The 14,874-nt window shown below is 34.6% G+C and overlaps 1 pseudogene; it reads right to left on the bottom strand.

Annotated features, from left to right (window-relative positions):
- Positions 1-461: 461 nt before the first annotated feature.
- On the bottom strand, positions 462-11,649 carry LOC138324566 (sodium-coupled monocarboxylate transporter 1-like; annotated as a pseudogene).
- Positions 11,650-14,874: the final 3,225 nt, after the last annotated feature.

Here is a 14,874-nt window from a genome sequence, read left to right as displayed (position 1 = left end):
TAAATCATAAAAAATGTTCCCAGGGAGATCCCCGGACCTACCCCCCTCTCAATCACCAAAATCTCGCGCCTTCGGTGTTCGCAAATTCAACCAAATGCATCGCAAAACTCATCTCAGCCATTCTAAATCGTATTTTTTTCCCGGTGGAGATACCCGGACCCCATCCCCCCACCCCCTTCGTCTATCGCAAAATCAACAAAATGCATCGTTGTGGTCATCACAGTCATTTTCCAGGGGATACCCCTGGACCCCCCCAAACTCGCACGCTAATTGCGTATTTATTGATATCCTGCTAGCTGTGCCACTGACTATAGATGTGTACAAGGATTATGTGTAATGATATATATATTATATATATATATATTAATATTATATTAAGTATCTCCTTTGGGTGCAGTGCGCGTGAGGGGGGGGACGGGGGGGGTTACGAAATATTTAGGACCATTGCCCCCTCTCCCCCCCCCCCCATTACCTTTCAACTTCCTACGCCATTGTTGTATATGCATTGATAATGTCATGCATGAACGTTTATTCAAGTATTGGTGCATACTTCAAAATCACTATACATAACAGAATGAGAAATCACAATAACTACAGATAAGTCGAGTAAATATTTTGGTGTTCTCCGGAGTCCGTATTTCGGCTATGCACTAAATCTCTATTTGCTTGCTTAAGTGTTTTATCCATTAAAATTTCAACTTGTCTAGTGTCGTCAACATCACTGGTATTGTCCCGAGCCGACACGTGTGTAGAAGACGAACCACCACCGGGGTGTTCCCCTGTCAATGAAGTGGGTCGATTTGACTCCGATTGTCGTTTCCGTATATTCTCAGAATTTCGGTCTTGGTGGCTTTTATTAGTATGAGTATTTGAGTTACAATTGTCTTGTCCCGGTATTGAGCTTAATGTTGTATTAACGGTGTACCCTTCATTTTCAACTTGCTTTAGTTCCAAACTCTTCAGCCAGGTTTTTCTCTGTCGGAAACAGAAAAATACATTTATATTTAATTGCAGAAAAACAGGAAAAATACGTGTTCCTGTCGAGTGACCCTACTAAGAATCAAGAGTGACCTTACTTAGAATAAGAGACTCTACAGATTGGGTCAAAAAGCAGACACCGTCAGCTGACTGCAAAGACACTTTTAGTTATATCATAAATCAAATATACACAATTTTAAATAAAATGATGCTGAATATTTGAAAATATATCATACCGTGTACAACAAAGTATTTAAACTTTTGGTGCAATCAGAAAATTAATCTATTATCATCTAAAATTAGACATGTTTTAGATGTTTCAGACTTCATTGCCCCACGTTGAGTTCTCCAGGCGTTTTTCCAGTGATTAACGTGCATATCAGATAATACCTTTGACATTTGTCAAGTAGACTAAACATCTTATACAGAAATGAAGGAGCATAAGGTGTTAATAACCTCAGACTACACCCTCGGTCATATTAAATTTTACCAGGGCGGTATAACACTCCGTCGTACCCGGGAACCAATTATACTAACGGTACGATAAACATCTCAACTCAACTCGTATTCCGAATTTGCATATTACAGATTATCTGCACTTGTGGGTAGGTATTGATTGTGACGTCATGTGTTTGGTAGCGTAACGTCATACGATTCGGAAAAAACGACGTGAATTGCGCTCACGAAATAATGACGTTACAATCGATACCTACCCGCATGGGAGCTAACTCTGTAATATGCACAGACGGGATAGCACCATATGGACCCCAACAAAGGTCCATAGTTGATAATCATCAAAGTTGTAATCATGATATAGGACAATAAATCAAATGATCTTGTCATGTAATGGTTAAGTTACTAACCTCGTGAAACTTGACCCCGCCATACAGACGTGTTCGTACTGTCCGAGGGAGGCAGGGAAAACAGTGGTCAAAGAAAGGCAGTATGTAACGGACATCAACATCGGCAGGGTCCGGTCGTCCTGGTTGGTTAACACGGAAACGAAAACGATTTTATAATAAAAACACCCTATTTTATTCAGTTAATCATTAAAACAAAGTGCTTGTCCTTGTTCAGAATGGCTCTCACACAATTCTTTAGAACTTATAACTTTAACATTCAATCAAAATAAAAGCTGACCAAAATATAGGAAGAAATTAATTTAAAAAACAACTACACTCGATATGGAAGTTTGTATAATTATTTTTACTCACTCGCACCATAAGACACATTTGTGCTGTCCTAATTCAAAGACAAGACTACCACTTTTTTGAATATCAAAGGGTTAATGTGCATAATCACTTTACGTACCTGTCAGTATGGATACCAAGGATCCGATAATAATAGTGAACAACATACACAAGGGCACCAGCCAATAGTATGATATTGAGTACAGGATGTCTATCCCTTCACTGCGATAAAAAAATGTGAATAGAAGAATGATCAGAAAGATGTTGAACATGTACGAAAATTAAGTTTATTTTTGATATTTCAAATACTTTAACGTTAAAAGTTTGTAATCATGTTAACATGACATAATTGTAAACGTTTTTTGTTTTGTAAATTTATCATAGGGAATATACATATATTTTTGTATATACATATATTTTTAAGAATTCTTCAACAAGGACACTATCAGCTATACTTTTGTTCTATTTCCCGACTGACGAAGACAGGAGTAGTTGGTTGTGTGAGAGTTGTGGCGTTGCCTAGCAAAAGACTCTGGTTATGACCCCAGCACTGGTCCGTGGAGACTGGAGGTAAGGTCTGTGCTCTGAGGCGTGTCGGGGAGAAACTCTGTCCGAGGGCAATCCACATCACCAGTCCCATTCCTGTCAGTCCTCCCGTAATTACCCCCTTTGTAAAAAGATATAAACTGTTTGAGAGTATCATCTGTGTAACCTATCGGTAAGCAAATGTACATGTATATCTTATTTTGATAAACTGTTTTGCTGAACAGGTATTGTTAAAAGGCTTACTAGTTAGGAGCTGATTGGTCAGGGCTCTTTTCCCGTGTATTCTGACAGGAGTTCAATACAAAGTGGATTTTTATTTTTACCTTCTTTGGATTAACCAGATTTTCTTTTTCATTACGATGTCGGTACCGACATTAGCTTTTGACTCTTTTGAATGTAGATTAAGTGTGAAATTTACGAGATATCCCATTTACCTTACTGTTAGCCCAGGGACAGTAGGCGGCAAAGAAGAACATTCCGGCTGAAGCTCCACCAAAACTGGACAGCAAGCAGTATACAATCTTATCAAAAAGACATAAAACTAAATATATCAATGTGAAGATATTTCAATTTAAACTTTTGTTTTTCATATTAATCCAACCATAAAATACGTAAATTCTTTTTCAAAGTTAAAATTCCATGTTTGAAAGAATAGTAGTTAATAAAAGAAACAGAGACATCATCACAATGCTCGTGCTGTGGTGTTCGTTTCAGTTACAATTGACCATGTTAGCCAATGAAATCACATATCTTTACATACCTCTGACAGCGGGCCTTCTATTTCAGCAATTACAAATGAAATACCTATTCCTATGATTCCATATGCTGGTACTGAAAAAATTATATATGTATCCTTACAAGTGTCAAAACATTTATCATCTTATTGATTTTCACTCCAAAAAAGTAAAGGTAGGTTTATAAGGGCGCAGCCCTTCGTGTCCGAAGGACACGAAGTGCGAAGCACTTCTAAGGTAACACAATCTTCAAAATTCAATCCTACACATTGACAGCTTCAGTTTGCGGCCGCCATTTTTTTACCCACTGTAAAAAATATCATCAGCGTAAATGCAATACTAAGTCAGCTAATTATATAATTAAGCGATTCAAACGCTTTTAAGATCCGACGAACATTATCTTCATTCGACAGAAGCTCAGTGCTGTTGCTCTTTATTTGCAAGCGTTCAAGTAATAAACTACCGTCCAATATAATCACCTGACCGAAAACAGCATATCTGTTACGGAAATAAAAGTTTCTTTCTTCTCTTATGTAGGTTTCCTGCTCAAATGGGGGTTTTGGGACAAAGATAGAGTGTGAATATATGGATAAAAAATAAACCAAAAATTCGGCTCCGTTTTTTCCATTAATTGAACTTTTTAACATTGCATAATTAATGCTTACTGAAACATCTGGCGGCGCCCTTTAAGGCCTTGCCTTCAGTCATACTATTTATTTTTTACTATTTTTTAGTGTCACGTCATCATTGTCAACGTCATCAATAATCAAATGACATCAGTTTATGTTGTGATCGCCGCTTGACGTCCAAAACTGCTGTTGGAAAGCTTAAGCGTCATGGTCGTTGTGTCAAAATACGTGACGTTTTCATACATGTTAAATTGACCTTTCGTGCTAATAATACATCTTGAAGGACAAGAATTTTACTGATAAGTTTCTTAGATTTAACGTGTATGAAATGAACTTGATCTTGATGGTATTATGGCTTGATGATTATCTGGCGGGAAATTGACGATGCCGCTTCGTGCGAATGCTTTTACATGTATACATGCAGTCCGACATAAAGTTTTATTTTCTGGAACCACCGATGAAGATTTGAACTCAATAAGACGTTAAATGAGTATCGTTTAACCCGAAAGATGTTCCCAATTAGAAGAAGTTGATATCGATGGATTCTTTATCTAACGATTACTTTTTAACATTAATTAGTGCCTTTTTGCTGATAAAATTTTTACTACACCTTATTTGCATATTTCGTTAAAAACCCGTTACCATATCCCTGCCGTATTTCTATCGGCTAAAAACGAATATGATTGTGGTAGAAACTGGTCGTAACTTATTTTTCAAAAGTTCAAAAAAGTCACTCGCTAAAGCTCGTGTCTTTTGTAACTTTTAAAAAATAACTCACTCGTGAGGAACAAATTCAATATTCAACAACCAATCATTGTGTAACCTGTATTTAAATGGTGTAAATATCTACTATATCAATCTGCCAATGATTATCAGGGTGATAATGATAAGTAGGAAATTACCATGTATTTTTAAAGATATTTACTTACGAAATAGTCTATGGTTTTAGGCAGAAATGCAATACACATTGAAATACGTACCGCAAAGTTTTGCTATAAGAGTTGGCTTTAGCTTCACTGATATCCTTGACCAGTGGTCGGATAATGTCCACTACTGTCTGCGCTGATAGACTGCTCAACAGTGACGTAATAGCACTGTAATGATAAATTAATGAATAAACTTGATTCACTGAGGATGGATTTCATGTTAAGCACGGTAAAGCATGTATGATACATGCAATGTTTTATTTACAATTTGCATTTCTGTAATTAATTACTATAAACAGACTTTTTTTCGCGGATACATAATTTCGCGATTTCTATTTTAAAACAAGTTCGCAGAGATTCAATTTCGCGTACATGTATATCACACAAAGTGAACTAAAATAACTTCAAATATAGGTGAGCTAGACATTACTTTGCAGAGATTAACTTTCACAAATTTACTTTGATATATCTTCTTTTTTCAGTTTATTTAGATTCCAGTCTGGTCAATGTAATCCATGCATTCCCGTAGACAATAACACCACATCAAACGTATCGAGTGAATGTATTACCTGAGGGAAGCACTGAAGACAGCGGCGACAAATACTCCAGCCATTCCAGGAATGTCACGGAACAATACCACAACCAGGTAGGGTAGGATCTGACGAGCATGAAGAGAAAACAAGAAGGAGAAAATACAAATTTAAAAACTATCGCCAAATTGCATTTTGTGTTTAATAATGACTTGACACTTTTACTGTTTAATAAAAAAGAGATATGCAATATATTTAGTGTGTTAAAAATACGTCATTACGTTAGAGTACCTCAAGAAACTAAATTCTCAATATTAATTTTGCCATACTTGGCATTAGCCTTTGACAGAGGTGTAGGAGAGTGTAAGGAAAGACAACTCTATCTAAAGTATACACGGAGATCTACAGGACGTACAGATATAGATGCATGTTTAATTTCTAAGTTCGGCCTACCTGGTTTGAATTTTCGATAGCTTTTGACTCCAAAGGATCACATCTGGTTTTGTAGAAGAAAGCGTAGGCGAAAATCCCCACACTGCAGGAGAGTAGGAAGTTGACGACCGTCGTCACTGCCGATACCATTACCACTCTGGAAGGACAGAACCAAAATATTTCGAAATGTTTTACCTACATGGAAATTAACTTTGTTAAAATAACCACGCGTGTTATTCGAAGACCTTGTTATTCCGCATTTCCAAATTCACATCACTTGTACTCGAATGATCGGATTTTACAATGGCCTCATTGATATCATACTATTGGAGCGCGCTACATTTTAAAACTTTAGACAATGAGCGTGAGCAAAATTATGACAAGGAAAACAAGCGATACGTTCTTACTTTCGTGCGTCCCTCTGTGTAGGAACTGAACAAATCCTCTGAGTGGTTGCCTGGGTAGGTAAGAGGTAGGCCAGAGAGACAGACGACCCTATGATCAGTGTCCAGTACGAGTGTCGTACAGTTGGGTTGGGGCTCGAGCTGAAAGTGTCATTATAAGTTAAACTGCTTCACCACTGACAAACGTTATTTTTTTACTATCAAAAACATGAGCAGACGATTTAGTATTTTTCTTCAGGTTAAAAAAGTTACTTACTTACACCATAACCACCATTGAAAAGTTTGAGCTTCTAATTTTAAAGTTAAAAATATAAAAAAAAAAGAATTAATTGCATCCCAAAAAGATTCCATGTCACTATATCCTATATGGAATGAAATACTGATTGCTTATGCACCAAAGGCAAAATTAAATATTTTATTACATTTTTTGTGCTAATTATATATATATATATATATATATACACACACGATTAAACACCAATTACTGTTCGAGTGATGAATATCATTTATGCTCTGTCGGCGGTGGAGCATCTTTAACAAACCTGTTTTCACATGTATCCGATTGTCACATGAAAGTATTAGTAACTAATAAGCTCTACTTTACAATTCTCGTATTTGGGAATTGTAAAATAAATACATACGTTTTAATAATACCTATATAACATACGTACAATGGATACCGTAGGCGCCTTCCTTCATACGCTATATCAAACACTGACTGAAAACTTCCCACCTCTATCGTACTCTGTAGATATAATAAAAGCTGTTTTATTGATTACACAAGGTGAAGGTAATCAGGAGATCTATGAATATATGAATATATGGTTAAGCATACAATAGACAGATGAAAAACAAGGGAAGTATTGAATGAACAAAACGTTTCTAACATCAACGCATCTTTAATTTTAAATACATGATATTAATGCAGAAATACACTGAATACATTATTATATACATATATAAGATATGATGAGGTTTACCTGTATTATAATACTGAATATTCCAGCAAAGACAACCAGGAACTGGAACACATTACTCCACACGACCGCCTTCATACCTCCCTGTAAAACATAAACTTAAGTCTCATTCATTTTCATATCTTGCATTATCAAAATATATCTTCCTATATTTTTTTCAATAAAATAGTAATACTTACATTCCAAACAATTTAATGGTATATCCTGTGGTACAAATCTATGCCACATATCTCCGCAAAACAGAATTCCAACGTACATGTACATTCCTTTTTTAAAGGAACTCTCACATCTGCCTACATGTAATTGGAAATTCAAATCATTTCGCGTTGCAATTGTTTTCTGGTTAATTTGTATGAATAAAATGCGAACACAAGTTTGCCAGATGTAAAAGGACAGCGTCTATAATTCAATTTGGTTGAGCATTTCCATAGTCATTATATTGTCATCTTAATATAGACGTTTTCATGCAATAGTCTGGAAAAAATATCTCTAAACATAAAAATAGTGATTCACAATATTAAAATACATTTTTTCTCACTGCAAATATATATATATCTCATTTGCAATCGATATCGCATGAACTGTTTTAGCGTTTTCTATACAGCAAAATACAAAGAAAGTGATTCAGGATATCAAAATTCACCTGTCTTAATAACATGAGTTCTCTTTAGCTCTATAGACAGGAAGTCAGAATTTTTCTTTCTTTCTAATTTGCTTTCATTTTCCTACCGTCTCATTGTCTGAATTTGAGCGTTCATCCCTCTAAGGAAGGCTCTGAATTCTCTCCCCTGGCTGAGACACACCTAAGTCTATAAAAGTAATAGTTTCTGCTCCTGTTTCGCAGGGCATAAGGGTGTTGGACGACATGTTTACATGTTGTCTGTATAATGTGTGCGGGTGGGATGTGTTTGTTTGGTGTGTTTGGAGGCATGCTTCAGTGAGATAACACTATAAAAAGCAAGTTTGCACTATTGCAAGAAACACAGCACCACACCATCCCCATACATACAATTTTTAACACATCGAATACAGTAGACACTGTCCTTAAATAAACTTAGCTGTTAATTGTTAAGCAAATCATACAAATTATTTAGAAACAACATCCTACGCACATTTTAACGTGTTACACACCGTAATGAACAAAGATGTTCAAATTTCTGTATAACTATATCTAAGCCCATCAATGTTGTTCTGTATGTTACACAATGTTCTGTATGTTACACAATGACAACGGCTGAAAAGGTTAAAGCGTTTGGACATTTTGTGGGGACCACGATAATCAAAATATTCATATTGTTGATGTTATTAATATAGGAAAAAGATTATTGGTAAAACAGAGTTAGGTGAGATACATAACATATGCTGCTATCACTAAGTCATAATGATGGAAGGATATCGATACTAGCGTGCGCATTTATGATCGGAAGCTTTCAGGGACCATCCGGCGACCGTGGATTTAATGATGGACCCGGTAGTTATACGAAGACATCAAAATAGATAAAGGCTTGATCATATTTCTAAATCTAATGTAGGCAAAATCTCAATGACCCAAGTTTCATTACATATTATGGCAATAAAAAATCAGAGTAGAAATATTTGACAGTGTCTGTCAACAGCCGCAATATGCTGACGTATCGCAGGGTACTAGTTACATATCATGCCAGTAACGTTATTGTATTTGGTATAAAAGTTCACCTGATTTTGAACATATTCGTAGTCAAAGCTGATACAAAAATACCATAATCAACTCTTCATTCTCTGATATTTACAAGAACAGATAAGTACAACGTATTGCGCGTAGTATTGTGAGTATATGGGATGTCAAACGTTTCTCAATAACTTACTATATTTATAGTTTATGGCGCATCAAACGTTGTTAAATTCTGATATATTATTGTATTTTTGAATGCTATATTGTACAATTTGACATTTTGGGATATTTGTGATGTATAGTCTTGTATTCTTATTGTATATTTGTCATTCATATCGTATCTTGCTAATCATATTCCATCGTTTAATATTAATTTTTATGTTGTATATTCGTCATTTCATATTATTCATTCACATGGTATCATTGTATGCATCACGAAGGAGACAACATAGATTATACAATATAAGTAACACGAATACGAATAATATACCAACGTTTGACACGTCATAATACTCGATGTATTTTATCCAAAATTGTATATTTAATATTTCTATTTTAATTTTGTATGATTTGTATTTATATTCAATACTTTAGTATTTGTATTAAAACCATACATACTTAACTGATCAAAAAGTAATTTCTATTTGATAATTAATGTTAGTAAATATCCCATTTGTTATCTAGTATGTCGAATTTATATTCTAAGACTTTAGTGGTTTCTAAAAAAGTTTATTTTGAAATATTGTATGTTCAATATTAATCATATTGCATAATTTGATTCGTCCCATATATCAAGTTAAATAATATAATTACAAATAATTATATTTAAAATATATATATTTGGAATGATTGAATATCAATAAAATTATACTATATAAATGTTCGATTCATAATATTTATGTCCTTTTAAACAACTAGGTCCATTCAAGCTTAAAGACGGTCTACCGAGTTAGTAGTGTATTGCGTGTGGGAAGTGTGAGGTACGTCTTTTGTGAGATAGTGGAATATGCATTGCATGTAAATATCCAGTTCGTAAATGATATAACGCTTGGCATGCTATATGTGTATGTTTCGGAATGCTGCGGTATATTCCTGTTACGTCTCCTTGTTATAGTAGGACTCTTGCCATTTTAACAGTGCTATCTCACTGAAGCATGCCGCCAAAGATACATAGCAGCACATCCCATCCGGTAACGTTACTACTGACAACGACAAACCAGTCGTCCCACTCCATTTTGTTGTGCGCTAAGTAGGAGCAGAAGCTACCAGTTTTATTTACTATGATATGTCTCGGTCATAGGACAGAATCCAGAGCCTTTCTCATAGGGACGAGCACTCAATTCATAGTCAAATTTAAGACATTGTCAAGGGAGACATTATTATAGCAAAAAAGTCAATTAGGGAAAATAGAAAAGATAAGATCATAATTGTAGTCACCTTTTACGATGATGCAATCGAGACATCATGTACAATTACGGCCTACTTGCAGAGCAGTCAAATAATGTAAGAAAAGTCTAATGTTTTTTTTTTAATTCCAAATTTAGCCACCTTGTACGATCATACAGGGCAGTGATATGAACTAAATTGACATGAGTCAAATAAAACACATTTTTAATTTTCTTCTGACCATAAGCTGTCAAATAATATGTTAAGTAAGTTAACGTATTGTACGTACCGTTGCCGTGCCGATAATGGCCGTGATTGCTACTGCTAACACCGAGGCCCACATTGGAAAATCTGTTACTATTGAAAAGAAAACAAGATGCTATACAATATAAAACCAAATCTGAGTGCACCATGAATCTTCATTTTACACTGGGTTAGTGAGTATTTGATGGTAGTAGATAAGAAATTTTGATCAGATAACGATTACAATACAATTGCCTATATTCTGCTTATTAGAAACAGTCTTTCATATTTATGATATTGTCCATGTTACTGCCAACTCTTAAAGTTATATGTGACGTATTTTTCATTCTCACGAATCAAGATGAGCTTTTAATATGTTATTTATTACCAAAAGTTACCAACATTTTGAGAATTACAGTATTTTATTCAATGCTTACGCTTTAATTTTACTAATACATATCAGAGCTGAAAATGATTTTTGGCTGTCAGAAAACAATATGTTGTAACATCATTAACATACAAATTTGCATTGCAATATTGTTTGCCTGCTTGACAGCAACATATTGTCACACTTCTTCTTTCGAGTTATTTATTATTGCACTTATGTATATAATGAATACATATTATGAATACATATTATGAATATTTGAATATTAGGCTGTATATATAACTGAACTGTCACAAACCTGCTTCGATTGCGATTCCAGGTCCAAACAGGACGATCCCCATATACACAACCTGAAAAGATAATCCCCATTGGTTACTTTGTAATCTACCTAGTCTACTTAATCAAATACATTCTCTTTTTGTCATTACGTTATATAAATAATTTAATTTTGAATTATTGAAATCTTATACACAATGTTACAATGTAAATATTTATTTTACACCAATACTTACATTAAACAAAATCCCCATACTCGTTGCTACTACCCGAGGTGCTTATTTACTTTGGAAGCGGAGCTGAAAATACTGATTAAAGAAATTAATTAGAGACATGATAAAATCTTCTAACCAATACAGTTTAAAACACTCACATATTGATCGTTGCAACAAACGTAGCAGGGGTAACATTGTGATTCTAGAAAATGAAGTATTTATATAATATTATCTTAATCTGGATCAGAAATATCACACCATTCATGTTCGGAACGCATCCCAACGATGATGCAGGTGAAGAGGACAACTCATCATTTAGCCCCTTAGCCCCTTGAGGTGAGGACTATGTGAGATCTCGTTATAAACACTCGGCCAACCTCTATGTTTGACAATTTAAGAATAGTACCTCTTGGGTTGTGATTCCTTGTCTCACCCCCGAGGAGGTGAAACGATTGTATCTAATTTTATATCATACAATGTTGTGTCGTTTAATGAACAACCTGTCCGAAAGGTAAAATCGCTTGCACAATGTGTTATTAATTGATCTGACTCGGAACCATTTACAGTGAGTACCTTGCTGAAGAAAAAATTTGTATTAACAATACATGTAAAAACAATACAATTTCGTAAGCTAATACTGTTAAATCGCAAGGCCCAAGGAAATGCGCGTTGCCCTTTACTCCCAAAGGAAACGCTTAATGGGGTTTGTAAAAATAAAAACCACTTTATTGTTCCAAAATTTAGTCGCTTCTTATGGACTCCTTACGTACTTACCTCGTACACACTGGTGATTTTTGAGCGGATGGATAAGTGGAACAATGGAGCATAAGGCCAAATAGATTAGATAATACCAGTCCAATAGCGTTGCCACATTTGAAGGGTATCCCATACACATAGATCTCTGCTGGGTTGGCCTAGTAACATGATGGAGGACTGGAAGGAGACTGTCATTGACATGGCCACTGGTAATCGATGTTGAGCTTCCTGTCGGCCAGTATAATACTGTTTGATGGTGTCCTTTTTAGGTTTACAGCAGGCCTGGTATACGCCTATTCCTACAGATACCAGGAGGATTGACACAAACACCACGTAGTCTAACGCTACAAAACCCTCGGATCGTCAGTTTCAAGACATCATGGCTACAATATGAAAAAAATTGAGTATTCGCAAAAGATATTTGATCAACACCACCAACTTACGTCCAATAAATAAATTTTGTCAAAAGAAAACAACGATTTTCTCCACGATTTAATATCGCAGTAAAACACAAAATTCAAAGTATCCTGTGATTGCAAATATGCCTTGATTTTGCGGCGTTTAATTTTATTCTTTTGTCGTTATTGTTGTTATTTAATACGCGAAATCTGTCGCACGCAAAATACATGTATTTACACAAACACGTTTGCAGCGACATAGTTTTATAACAATTACACACACTCTTGTGTTAATAGAATGGCATCACAAATAATCTAATATACGTAACGATATGACTGAATAATATTCAGATGATTTGTTTATAGTTATGTAAAGTTATTCTCAACTATCAAGAAGATGTTTTAATATTTTATTCATCACTAAAATTTCCTAAAATTTAAAGAATTAAAATACTTACTATTCATAGGCTTTAATTTGTACAAATATGAGCTGAAAATGATTTAGCAATACCGCCAAAGCATAATATTTACATCTACAGTGAAGTGAAATGAGTACATACGGTCACCCTATGAAGCTAAGTTGTGGTCTACATTTCACATTTTACGTTGCTATTAGTAATTGTACATTTATTTCTGTAGGTTTTGTTTCCATCTTAACATACATAAGGCATACAAAACAATTTCACAGTGCATAAATTCTGTGTTGTATCTAATATTTATAAGACATCATAGTATCGGGTATTACATATTTGTCCGTCCATTTGCATCATTTTCACGACTTAAATAATCAAACCTGAAAAAATAGCATGCCCATAATAATTTTGGCATATATAGCTTTTAACTTATTGGTTTTTTTATCTCAATGTAAAAATACGCTGTAATTTATTGTTCAAATAATTGTTTTCAATGTGATAAAGATAACGGTGACTGTTATTCCAAATGTCGTGGTGATTTCATCGATATAATTAAAAATAATATTTTGTGACCAGAATTATTTTACATCAGTATCAAGAACTTGCAATGATAAGAAAGTGGTCTTGGAATATTAATCTTCCAAAGTAATAATCCTTGTCTTACCTTTGAGTGTCCCTGATCAAAGATCAGGAATGAAATAAAGATAGTATCAGTAATCATATGCAGATCTCGAATATATTTACACTGACATTAGTAAATGTTAATATATATCAATACTGCATTAATTAAGGCATGCTATTTGTGTCAGGTCTCCGAGTACCAATACGTATGGCCCAAATAGACGACAGCTGTGACGAACGTTGACATATTTGATTTTGATTGTATGCCATGTATTTTGATCTGTCACATAACATTGTATCTGCTTTATCACAGAGTTCTGGTAGCTTCCATCAAACCCATATGTATAGAGGGCATATAAAGGCTCTTCCTGCTGCCAGATCTTAGTTACATCTTGATGGGTTAATGATTTTTTTAATGAAACGATAACTTTTTTTGAGGCCCTAATTCTTGAAAACGGTCAACACGGACTTAATTATGCAGTGAGTTCAGTTGACACTTTTTGGTTCGAGAAATCGAGGCATGAACAAGTTTTATACATGTATTAACACCATAAAGGGCAGGTTATACTTTGAGGTATGCAGTGGATGAAACTGATTAAGCAAATCCCGAACAACAACACATCCCAATCATTTGTTACTATGGTGCTACTAGTGAATTTAGTTCATCGAATTTCATGAGACAGAAACAGACGAAATCACCGATATGCAGACTAGCTGCTGATAGATAAGTGATTTTATGTTATGTGTGTATCATTATGTTTATTGATATTCTTTCATGGGGATATTTCTATCAAATCTAAAAAACCCTTATAGCGTCTCTGCATGATACAAATTATGTATTTATGCATCCACTTCTGGACTTCTTCATAGTAAAATTGAAGGAAATTCAAAAATGAAAATACTAACCATTAAAAGGACTGCAAACATACATAAAGCATAAAACAAGGTCTATTGCAGCACAAAAAAAATCTCTGCTGTTGCAAGTGTTTATAAAATATCATACATGTTTTGCCCAAACCTTTTCGCAACTTCATTCATCAATACTTAAAATGGTTTTCAATAGATTACCGAAAAAAAGCATGTCACAGTTTTTGACCGGTTATGGTACACACACCTTTAACCGTTTAATATGATGAAAATAGATTTTGTAGATTTTCGTGTAACGTTTGTAGATACCGTGT

The sequence above is a fragment of the Argopecten irradians genome, chromosome 5 (genome assembly GCF_041381155.1).
Source record: "Argopecten irradians isolate NY chromosome 5, Ai_NY, whole genome shotgun sequence".
NCBI classification, from domain to species: domain Eukaryota; kingdom Metazoa; phylum Mollusca; class Bivalvia; order Pectinida; family Pectinidae; genus Argopecten; species Argopecten irradians.
This window is presented reverse-complemented; position numbering and strand designations above follow the sequence as displayed.